Below are 6,741 nucleotides of genomic sequence, written 5' to 3'. Positions count from 1 at the left end.
TTGGTTCCGATAATTCTGTTCACCATATTTGTGATATTCAGGGGCCACATGACATATTGGAGCATGTTAGAGATAAAAAACAAAATGTGCCCAAAACGTTATATTATGACGTTATACGCCGTTCTGAGACATGTTTGGACTTTCTATCACTTTTGGTTCCGGTAATTCTGTCGACCATATATGTGATATTCAGATGCCAAATGTCACATTGTTGGAGATAAAAAACAAAATGTGCCCAAAACGTGATATTATGACGTTATACGCCGTTCTGAGACATGTTTGAACTTTCTATCACTTTTGGTTCCGGTAATTCTGTCGACCATATATGTGATATTCAGATGGCAAATGTCACATTGGAGCATGTTGGAGATAAAAAACAAAATGTGCCCAAAACGTGATATTATGACGTTATACGCCGTTCTGAGCCATGTTTGAACTTTCTATCACTTTTGGTTCCGGTAATTCTGTTGACCATATTTGTGATATTCAGGCGCCAAATGACATCTTGGAGCATGTTGGAAATAAAAAACAAAATGTGCCCAAAACGTGATATTATGACGTTATACGCCGTTCTGAGACATGTTTGAACTTTCTATCACTTTTGGTTCCGGTAATTCTGTCGACCATATATGTGATATTCAGATGCCAAATGTCACATTGGAGCATGTTGGAGATAAAAAACAAAATGTGCCCAAAACTTGATATTATGACGTTATACGCCGTTCTGAGCCATGTTTGAACTTTCTATCACTTTTGGTTCCGGTAATTCTGTTGACCATATTTGTGATATTCAGGCGCCAAATGACATCTTGGAGCATGTTGGAAATAAAAAACAAAATGTGCCCTAAACGTGATATTATGACGTTATACGCCGTTCTGAGACATGTTTGAACTTTCTATCACTTTTGGTTCCGGTAATTCTGTCGACCATATATGTGATATTCAGATGCCAAATGTCACATTGTTGGAGATAAAAAACAAAATGTGTCCAAAACGTGATATTATGACGTTATACGCCGGTCTGAGACATGTTTGAACTTGCTATCACTTTTGGTTCCGGTAATTCTGTCGACCATATATGTGATATTCAGATGCCAAATGTCACATTGGAGCATGTTGGAGATAAAAAACAAAATGTGCCCAAAACGTGATATTATGACGTTATACGCCGTTCTGAGACATGTTTGAACTTTCTATCACTTTTGGTTCCGGTAATTCTGTCGACCATATATGTGATATTCAGATGCCAAATGTCACATTGGAGCATGTTGGAGATAAAAAACAAAATGTGCCCAAAACGTGATATTATGACGTTATACGCCGTTCTGAGCCATGTTTGAACTTTCTATCACTTTTGGTTCCGGTAATTCTGTTGACCATATTTGTGATATTCAGGCGCCAAATGACATCTTGGAGCATGTTGGAAATAAAAAACAAAATGTGCCCAAAACGTGATATTATGACGTTATACGCCGTTCTGAGACATGTTTGAACTTTCTATCACTTTTGGTTCCGGTAATTCTGTCGACCATATATGTGATATTCAGATGCCAAATGTCACATTGTTGGAGATAAAAAACAAAATGTGTCCAAAACGTGATATTATGACGTTATACGCCGGTCTGAGACATGTTTGAACTTTCTATCACTTTTGGTTCCGGTAATTCTGTCGACCATATATGTGATATTCAGATGCCAAATGTCACATTGGAGCATGTTGGAGATAATAACAAAATGTGCCCAAAACGTGATATTATGAAGTTATACGCCGTTCTGAGACATGTTTGAACTTTCTATCACTTTTGGTTCCGGTAATTCTGTCGACCATATATGTGATATTCAGATGCCAAATGTCACATTGTTGGAGATAAAAAACAAAATGTGCCCAAAACGTGATATTATGACGTTATACGCCGTTCTGAGCCATGTTTGAACTTTCTATCACTTTTGGTTCCGGTAATTCTGTCGACCATATATGTGATATTGAGATGCCAAATGTCACATTGGAGCATGTTGGAGATAAAAAACAAAATGTGCCCAAAACGTGATATTATGACGTTATACGCCGTTCTAAGCCATGTTTGAACTTTCTATCATTTTTGGTTCCGATAATTCTGTTCACCATATTTGTGATATTCAGGGGCCAAATGACATATTGGAGCATGTTGGAGATAAAAAACAAAATGTGCCCAAAACGTGATATTATGACGTTATACGCCGTTCTAAGCCATGTTTGAACTTTCTATCATTTTTGGTTCCGATAATTCTGTTCACCATATTTGTGATATTCAGGGGCCAAATGACATATTGGAGCATGTTGGAGATAAAAAACAAAATGTGCGCAAAACGTGATATTATGACGTTATACGCCGTTCTAAGCCATGTTTGAACTTTCTATCACTTTTGGTTCCGATAATTCTGTTCACCATATTTGTGATATTCAGGGGCCACATGACATATTGGAGCATGTTAGAGATAAAAAACAAAATGTGCCCAAAACGTTATATTATGACGTTATACGCCGTTCTGAGACATGTTTGGACTTTCTATCACTTTTGGTTCCGGTAATTCTGTCGACCATATATGTGATATTCAGATGCCAAATGTCACATTGTTGGAGATAAAAAACAAAATGTGCCCAAAACGTGATATTATGACGTTATACGCCGTTCTGAGACATGTTTGAACTTTCTATCACTTTTGGTTCCTGTAATTCTGTCGACCATATATGTGATATTCAGATGCCAAATGTCACATTGGAGCATGTTGGAGATAAAAAACAAAATGTGCCCAAAACGTGATATTATGACGTTATACGCCGTTCTGGGACATGTTTGAACTTTCTATCACTTTTGGTTCCGGTAATTCTGTCGACCATATATGTGATATTCAGATGCCAAATGTCACATTGGAGCATGTTGGAGATAAAAAACAAAATGTGCCCAAAACGTGATATTATGACGTTATACGCCGTTCTGAGCCATGTTTGAACTTTCTATCACTTTTGGTTCCGGTAATTCTGTTGACCATATTTGTGATATTCAGGCGCCAAATGACATCTTGGAGCATGTTGGAAATAAAAAACAAAATGTGCCCAAAACGTGATATTATGACGTTATACGCCGTTCTGAGACATGTTTGAACTTTCTATCACTTTTGGTTCCGGTAATTCTGTCGACCATATATGTGATATTCAGATGCCAAATGTCACATTGGAGCATGTTGGAGATAAAAAACAAAATGTGCCCAAAACTTGATATTATGACGTTATACGCCGTTCTGAGCCATGTTTGAACTTTCTATCACTTTTGGTTCCGGTAATTCTGTTGACCATATTTGTGATATTCAGGCGCCAAATGACATCTTGGAGCATATTGGAAATAAAAAACAAAATGTGCCCAAAACGTGATATTATGACGTTATACGCCGTTCTGAGACATGTTTGAACTTTCTATCACTTTTGGTTCCGGTAATTCTGTCGACCATATATGTGATATTCAGATGCCAAATGTCACATTGTTGGAGATAAAAAACAAAATGTGTCCAAAACGTGATATTATGACGTTATACGCCGGTCTGAGACATGTTTGAACTTGCTATCACTTTTGGTTCCGGTAATTCTGTCGACCATATATGTGATATTCAGATGCCAAATGTCACATTGGAGCATGTTGGAGATAAAAAACAAAATGTGCCCAAAACGTGATATTATGACGTTATACGCCGTTCTGAGACATGTTTGAACTTTCTATCACTTTTGGTTCCGGTAATTCTGTCGACCATATATGTGATATTCAGATGCCAAATGTCACATTGGAGCATGTTGGAGATAAAAAACAAAATGTGCCCAAAACGTGATATTATGACGTTATACGCCGTTCTGAGCCATGTTTGAACTTTCTATCACTTTTGGTTCCGGTAATTCTGTTGACCATATTTGTGATATTCAGGCGCCAAATGACATCTTGGAGCATGTTGGAAATAAAAAACAAAATGTGCCCAAAACGTGATATTATGACGTTATACGCCGTTCTGAGACATGTTTGACCTTTCTATCACTTTTGGTTCCGGTAATTCTGTCGACCATATATGTGATATTCAGATGCCAAATGTCACATTGTTGGAGATAAAAAACAAAATGTGTCCAAAACGTGATATTATGACGTTATACGCCGGTCTGAGACATGTTTGAACTTTCTATCACTTTTGGTTCCGGTAATTCTGTCGACCATATATGTGATATTCAGATGCCAAATGTCACATTGGAGCATGTTGGAGATAATAACAAAATGTGCCCAAAACGTGATATTATGAAGTTATACGCCGTTCTGAGACATGTTTGAACTTTCTATCACTTTTGGTTCCGGTAATTCTGTCGACCATATATGTGATATTCAGATGCCAAATGTCACATTGTTGGAGATAAAAAACAAAATGTGCCCAAAACGTGATATTATGACGTTATACGCCGTTCTGAGCCATGTTTGAACTTTCTATCACTTTTGGTTCCGGTAATTCTGTCGACCATATATGTGATATTGAGATGCCAAATGTCACATTGGAGCATGTTGGAGATAAAAAACAAAATGTGCCCAAAACGTGATATTATGACGTTATACGCCGTTCTAAGCCATGTTTGAACTTTCTATCATTTTTGGTTCCGATAATTCTGTTCACCATATTTGTGATATTCAGGGGCCAAATGACATATTGGAGCATGTTGGAGATAAAAAACAAAATGTGCCCAAAACGTGATATTATGACGTTATACGCCGTTCTAAGCCATGTTTGAACTTTCTATCATTTTTGGTTCCGATAATTCTGTTCACCATATTTGTGATATTCAGGGGCCAAATGACATATTGGAGCATGTTGGAGATAAAAAACAAAATGTGCCCAAAACGTGATATTATGACGTTATACGCCGTTCTAAGCCATGTTTGAACTTTCTATCACTTTTGGTTCCGATAATTCTGTTCACCATATTTGTGATATTCAGATGCCAAATGTCACATTGGAGCATGTTGGAGATAAAAAACAAAATGTGCCCAAAACGTGATATTATGACGTTATACGCCGTTCTGAGACATGTTTGAACTTTCTATCACTTTTGGTTCCGGTAATTCTGTCGACCATATATGTGATATTCAGATGCCAAATGTCACATTGTTGGAGATAAAAAACAAAATGTGCCCAAAACGTGATATTATGACGTTATACGCCGTTCTGAGACATGTTTGAACTTTCTATCACTTTTGGTTCCGGTAATTCTGTCGACCATATATGTGATATTCAGATGCCAAATGTCACATTGGAGCATGTTGGAGATAAAAAACAAAATGTGCCCAAAACGTGATATTATGACGTTGTACGCTGTTCTGAGACATGTTTGAACTTTCTATCACTTTTGGTTCCGATAATTCTGTTCACCATATATGTGATATTCAGATGCCAAATGTCACATTGGAGCTTGTTGGAGATAAAAAACAAAATGTGCCCAAAACGTGATATTATGACGTTATACGCCGTTCTGAGCCATGTTTGACCTTTCTATCACTTTTGGTTCCGATAATTCTGTTCACCATATTTGTGATATTCAGGGGCCAAATGACATATTGGAGCATGTTGGAGATAAAAAACAAAATGTGCCCAAAACGTTATATTATGACGTTATACGCCGTTCTGAGCCATGTTTGAACTTTCTATCACTTTTGGTTCCGATAATTCTGTTCACCATATTTGTGATATTCAGGGGCCAAATGACATATTGGAGCATGTTGGAGATAAAAAACAAAATGTGCCCAAAACGTGATATTATGACGTTATACGCCGTTCTGAGACATGTTTGAACTTTCTATCACTTTTGGTTCCGGTAATTCTGTCAACCATATATGTGATATTCAGATGCCAAATGTCACATTGTTGGAGATAAAAAACAAAATGTGCCCAAAACGTGATATTATGACGTTATACGCCGTTCTGAGACATGTTTGAACTTTCTATCACTTTTGGTTCCGATAATTCTGTTGACCATATTTGTGATATTCAGGGGCCAAATGACATATTGGAACATGTTGGAGATAAAAAGCAAAATGTGCCCAAAACGTGATATTATGACGTTATACGCCGTTCTGAGACATGTTTAAACTTTCTATCACTTTTGGTTCCGATAATTCTGTTGACCATATTTGTGATATTCAGGGGCCAAATGACATATTGGAGCATGTTGGAGATAAAAAACAAAATGTGCCCAAAACGTTATATTATGACGTTATACGCCGTTCTGAGCCATGTTTGAACTTTCTATCACTTTTGGTTCCGATAATTCTGTTCACCATATTTGTGATATTCAGGGGCCAAATGACATATTGGAGCATGTTGGAGATAAAAAACAAAATGTGCCCAAAACGTGATATTATGACGTTATACGCCGTTCTGAGACATGTTTGAACTTTCTATCACTTTTGGTTCCGGTAATTCTGTCGACCATATATGTGATATTCAGATGCCAAATGTCACATTGTTGGAGATAAAAAACAAAATGTGCCCAAAACGTGATATTATGACGTTATACGCCGTTCTGAGACATGTTTGAACTTTCTATCACTTTTGGTTCCGATAATTCTGTTGACCATATTTGTGATATTCAGGCGCCAAATGACATCTTGGAGCATGTTGGAGATAAAAAACAAAATGTGCCCAAAACGTGATATTATGACGTTATACGCCGTTCTGAGACAT

Source organism: Onthophagus taurus, chromosome 3, assembly GCF_036711975.1.
Source record: "Onthophagus taurus isolate NC chromosome 3, IU_Otau_3.0, whole genome shotgun sequence".
NCBI classification, from domain to species: domain Eukaryota; kingdom Metazoa; phylum Arthropoda; class Insecta; order Coleoptera; family Scarabaeidae; genus Onthophagus; species Onthophagus taurus.
The sequence above is the reverse complement of the archived record's forward strand: the minus strand, read 5'-3'. Positions refer to the sequence as shown.